This window comes from Gavia stellata, chromosome 3, assembly GCF_030936135.1.
Source record: "Gavia stellata isolate bGavSte3 chromosome 3, bGavSte3.hap2, whole genome shotgun sequence".
In the NCBI taxonomy this organism is placed as follows: Eukaryota; Metazoa; Chordata; class Aves; order Gaviiformes; family Gaviidae; genus Gavia; species Gavia stellata.
The window spans coordinates 26352421-26358765 of record NC_082596.1 but is presented as its reverse complement, the minus strand read 5'-3'; positions in this window follow the sequence as shown (position 1 = coordinate 26358765).

Here is a 6345-nt window from a genome sequence, read left to right as displayed (position 1 = left end):
CCACGTCATACAGGCTCTGGATATACACTGTCCTTCTACCAAGGCCTCCTGAGCCCCGCAGCAAGCTGAGGATGTAACAGCGTGGCTGGGCTTTCACAGAATACAGCCATGGCTGCAGTTCTTCAGGGGCATTCCAGAAAAAGAGACCCCAGCCCAGCTTCCCTCTAGCTTGTAGCACTTTCAAGGCCTCATCATGCAGGAGGGTGCCTTATCCACCAGGAGACAGCTAACCTGAAACTATCTGGACATAAATATCTGTGTGGTCTGTGTGACTCGGCTTTTTCCACTGGAGTTACTCCATGATGCAGCACAGGATTCTCAGTGCATTTGGAAACAGGTGAGAGGGACCGTGACCATACAGGCCTAGTGGTTGTATTTGTCACCTCCGAGAGGAAAGTCTGGAGAAGAGAAGACTGAGGAGGATCTTATTAATGCTTATAAATACTTAAGGGGTGGGTGTCAGGAGGATGGGGCCAGTCTTTTTTCAGTGGTGCCCAGTGACAGGACTAGAGGTAACGGGCACAAACTTGGTCACAGGAAGTTCCATCTAAACATGAGGAGGAACTTGTTTACTTTGAGGGTGGCAGAGCACTGGAACAAGCTGCCCAGAGAGGTTGTGGAATGTTCTTCTCTGGAGATATTCAAAACTCACACACAGAGAATCACTAAGGTTGGAAAAGACCTGTAAGATCATCAAGTCCAACAATTACAAAAAAACCCCAAAACAACCCCCCACACACCACACAAAAAAACCACCCCACACCGCACAGCACCATGCCCATCAAGCCACGTCCCACAGTGCCATGTCCACACGCTCCTTGAATACCTCCAGGGAGGGTGACTCCACCACCTCCCTGGGCAGCCTATTCCATTGTGATACCACTCTCTCAGGAAAGAAATTTTTCCTAATATCCAGTCTGTATCTCCCCTGGTGCAAATTGAGGCCATTTCCTCTTGTCCTGTCACTTGTCACTTGGGAGAAGAGACCAACACCCACCTCTCTGCAACCCCCTTTCAGGTAGTTGTAGAGAGCGATAAGGTCTCCCCTCAGCCTCCTCTTCTCCAGACTGAACAACCCCAGTTCCCTCAGCCGCTCCTCATAAGACTTGTGCTCCAGACCCCTCACCAGCTTCGTCGCCCTTCTCTGGACACGCTCCAGCACCTCAATGTCCTTCTTGTAGTGAGGGGCCCAAAACTGAACACAGGATTCGAGGTGCGGCCTCACCAGCGCCGAGTACAGGGGCACGATCACCTCCCTGCTCCTGCTGGCCACACCATTTCTGATACAGGCCAGGATGCCGTTGGCCTTCTTGGCCACCTGGGCACACTGCTGGCTCATCTTCAGCCGGCTGTCGATCAACACCCCCAGGTCCTTTTCTGCGGGGGAGCTTTCCAGCCACTCGTCCCCAAGCCTGTAGCGTTGCCTGGTGTTGTTGTGGCCAAAGTGCAGAACCCGGCACTTGGCCTTGTTGAACCTCATACAGTTGGCCTTGGCCCATCGATCCAGCCTGTCCAGATCTCTCTGCAGAGCCTTCCAACCCTTGAGGAGATCAACACTCCCTCCCAGCTTGGTGTCATCTGCAAACTTGCTGAGGGAGCACTCAATCCCCTCATCCAGATCATCGATAAATATATTAAACAAGACCGTCCCCAAAACTGAGCCCTGGGGGACTCGCCTGGACACATTCCTGTGCAGTCTGTTCTAGGTGAACCTGCTCTGGTGGGGGGGTTGGACTAGATGATCTCCAGAGGTCCCTTCCAACCCCTGTCATTTTGTGATTCTGTGAAAGCACTAAGCTCTGGTGTCTGCTTCTGAGGCTGTGAACTAGGCACTTACGTGCCTTTAAGATGTGGATTTGGGCCTCAGTCTGTTGGGAAGCTTCATTGCAAACTGTTTCTGGAGCGGTGGAGGTCTGAAACTCCCTCCCTGCCAGCTTATGGTCAGACACTGTTATCATTGCTTAAAAATCCCCAGAAATTCAAATACAGCATAACATCTATTTGTCATCTTCTTGCATCAGGAGATGTAAAAGCACCCTAAAAATCTGTCCATCCACATTTTCTTAATTGAGCTATTGCTCGTTTCTGCCCCAGCTGAACACAGGAGTTCATCCTTTTAAACCATAGCTCTGACCAGGACAGTTTAAGGATGGAATTCCAAATTTCAGCAAATGGTTTAGTCAGAAACAAATGCATGGGACTGAACTCCTTAAGTGTTTTGTAGAACGCTCCACAAAGCCAGATTAATATGATTTGTGTACTTATCAAATCATATACTCTAAACTTTTAGTAAGGTAATACACTTTGAACTGCAAAAATGCTATGCCTTTATGGCACTTGGAAAGACAGAAAGTGTAAAACTTAGGAGCTATTGATGTTTTCCCCTTAAAAAACCCCCCATCTTATCAGATTAATTTCTAATAAGACATAGAGAATCATCTTTTGCTTTCAATGGTGCCAGTTTAGAATTCGGCAGTATGGATTATTTAATGAAAGCTGAAGTTAAAAATTACACAAATATTTGCAGGAACAGAACGAGACACATTAATCCCTCGGAAAACAAAGAGGTATTTCTGGTTCAGCTTCTGAGCCCTTTCTTCTTAGGCTGTTGGCTAGCAGTTTGGCTGTGGAAACTGAGGAAAAAAATGCTGTTTGGAAGAGAACTGAGTTTCTGCAATGAAAATGGGGTGAACACCAAATGAATGAAAGGTTGTTCTATGTTTATATGATTTTCTATTATAAACATTATTTTTAGGAACAGGCCTTGCTTGTTGTGGCTACTTCTTTGCCAAATTCTTTCATACCTTAGGCATACAGTGAGTGCAGCCTCTTGGTTATGATGAATCCTCATCATATGAAAACTCAGAGCACAAATGATGGATTTTGTTAGTTTTCCCTTGGCCAATTGGAAATTGCTCTCAAGTTCCAAAGAGATTTTGAATATACAGATGGTGAGCAGAAATCTGTACTGTCAAAAACAGTGATCCCTTTCTGTTAACAGAGAAACATTCCGTCAGAAAATGAGCTTGGCTCGAGCCTTTATGGCTCTGTTACTTGTTAAGATACAGTGTTAAATGGTTATTGCCCAGTGTCATCTGTATGGTACATACAGCAGAGGAACAGAAAGAAAAAACACTGCATTGCAGTCTATATTGATCTCACTTCAAAAATAACCTACCAATTTGCAATTTAGCTTTTAAGACAGGTTAAAATGTTAAACTCCGGTAATAGTTGTACATGGATGGAGCTCAACCAAAAACTGAGATAAAAACTACAGATGCCCATCTGAATTCAAGTTCACAGCTTGGGGCTAAATTTACAAAACACACTTAAGCAATTTTAACCCAGAGAGGTTGGGAATCAGTCTGCGGTCTTGAATTTGAGTTTCCCAGTTTGAGTTTCTATTGTACATGTATGGATACTGGCTCTCATAATAATACATCAGTCCAAGCTCTTCATTATGTAACAGTATACGTAATTTTAATGCAACTTTCAAAACTTTTGCAACAAATTTTTTTGGAAGATATCTAACAGCTAGAAATTCATGTTACTAACATAGGCTTGACAAAATATTTTAAAATTATATAAAATTACAGATGGTCCTGTTTTACTGGACATGTTGTTTATAACACATGAGATAGACAAATGTTGTGCTTTTTCGCAGCAAAAAAATATGCCTGTACATTTACATGTTTTTATTTTGAAAGGGAAATGCTTAAAGCCAATTATCAAATTATGTTCTTTTGACTGCCTCTTCTCATTAATATTACATGGAAAATAAGAACCATAATATATCAATTTTACGAGTGTTAAATGCAAGTCCATAAAAATGGTGTGAGACTCTTTATTTCTCACTCTGCTATTTCAGTCTGTTTGCTACTAACAATTTTTTTTCCTCTGCTGAGAGTAAAATTCTAACCCTACCTTGACCCAACTGAAGGTAAAACACTCATTGACCTGAGTTCTGTTTAGAGAACCAAGGTGTTAAAAAATGATTAACAGCAAGTTTCTGCGGTTCATCTTTGATTCTAGTCAGCTGGTTAGGTGGCTGTGTTGGGTTTGCCGGGAACTGCTCAAAGGTTAGCAAGCAGGTGTAATAATTTTCCAAATACAAACTATACTCTTAGGTGTGCTGGATCCTATAGAATAAATAGAAATAGGTGGCAGCAAAATTTTAGTAACATGTATTTATAGATAATACATATTTTTTTTTAAATAATGAATTTAATCACTACATCATTGAATAATGAATTTTCAAAGAATAAAGAATAAATAAATTGACATGTTATGAAGGTGAAAAAAGGAATTAGATAAATTTAGGGATTCATTATTAGCTGGTGCCTATTAAGGAACATGTTAATTGCAACCTTTATCACGCGAAGCCCACATTCCTCCCTTTCCCTGAAAAAGAAGACTTATTACATGCTCAGTTAATGAGATAAATATGTAATTGCTCTATTTTTACTTTTTTTTCTTAAGCCTCCGAAGCCTCCGCTAGTGGTCACTGTTGGGGACAGGGCACAAAGTTAAAGGGACGTCAAACACCACTTATGGCTGCTGTTGAGTTTCAAGAACAGAGTGGTCTCTTTTGAGCATTATGGAGCTTTTATTTGCTGTTGGTTTTTTTTTTCTTCCACCTACAACAAAATGAACAGATCCCAAAAAGGAGTGAGGAAGTGATGAGTGAAAAAGAAAACTCACGTATTTTGCAGAAACGCTCTAAAAAAATAAAATTGCTGTTGACAGACAACATATATGGGTCTACATCAGGGCTTACCACAATACTGTTTAGAGAAAGAAAAACATTAATAAAAAATCTTCCACATGCATGCTTGGTTTTCTATCTATTCCTTGCTTTCTGCATAGAATCCAAGCGGCTTGCCATGGGTTTCTTGTCTCGATGGGAGATTTGCTGTCCTTCACCAGGTGCTTTCTCCTTAGCACCGTTCGTTGGCTCTTCATCAGGGTGCACTGGAGGGGGTGAGATCTGTTACTTGCAGAAGGGATGTGGGTTCAGCAGCCTTGCTTGCTTTGATTCTGTAGGAAATTCACTCATGGAGCTGGGAATGTATCTAAACGTATGTTAGTGGTCTTTTACAGCTGTCCATGTCACTTGTCACACCCCCATGCAGAAGCTTTTGAATGTGCCCCTCTTCCAGAAGCTACATCTGTCGCAACAATGGGAGTGCCATTCCTTCATTTCTGTCCTTCAATAAACCCTTAGGGCAGCATTCGGCTTGTGCTGAGCGCCAGGTGGATTTGAGGGGAGAAGCAGACGGCCAAGCTGCTGTGCTGTAGGGCGGGAGGACATGTGTGCTCAGCCCTCCATATCCTGCCCTCTTCCCCGACTCCCTCTCCCACAGCAGGAGAGACCCAGCTCAACAATGCGGCTCTCGCCTATCCGTGCCCCCATCGGAGCTGGGATAAAAAATTCAGAAGCATTTCAGAAACTTCAGTGGGTTTGTCGTTACCACTGGAAAGACCCACTGCCTAACTACTCTATTTCTTCTCCCCAGAAAAGCCAGCCACGTCATTGCCCAATAATGTGAAATTTGGAAAACGAAACCCTGCTGTATTGCATGTAAGTGAAACGTTCTTAAAAAAAGCCTTCGGGCCATTTTCCAGAGTGCAGAATTTGGCACCGGAGCAGCACTGTAGCAGCGCACAGCGCTACCGCCGAAACGGGGGAGCTGTGTGCCCTTCCCTCCCACCCCACAGCTCCCCAAAACACCCCAGCCACCCTCCCACGCTGGTAGCACCCATCAACATCTGGAAATCTTGGAAGGACCAAGTTAGCTGCTGATCAGCTGCCTAGGATTGGAAAATACTGCTCTGGATGGCTTGATGCATAGATGCTAAAAAAGATAACCTAGAGGAGGGAAGGGGCTCCTCATGTTTACGACTCTGGTGGTGTTTCTGGTAGGAGTTGTACTAGCAGACCAGTCGTAGTTTCTCCAAGCTGACTGGCAACTCTTCAAACTAAAACATGTTAATAACTCCCTTCCATGTGCTACAAAATGTTTACGTAGGGAATGAAAAACGTGCCCATCCTTATTTACTTCTGGGAGAGCACGCTTGGAGCCATGGACATAAACCATGGAGCCGGAACAGTGCACAAGGAATGGAGATGTGGGTTTTTAGAAAAAAACCTGAGGTAATGCTCTCGTGTCCTGAGAATCCCTCTCCCACGAGGTGCCACTCCCGGGTTGAGAAGCGCCGGGCTCCCCCCTCTTCTCCCCACGCAGGGCGGCTCCCTCGCGGCCCGGCCCGCGGCGAAGAGAGGGGACTGCGGCGCCGCCTCAGCCCTTCCCGCCTCCCGGCTCCTCCCAAGATGGCGGCGGCCCC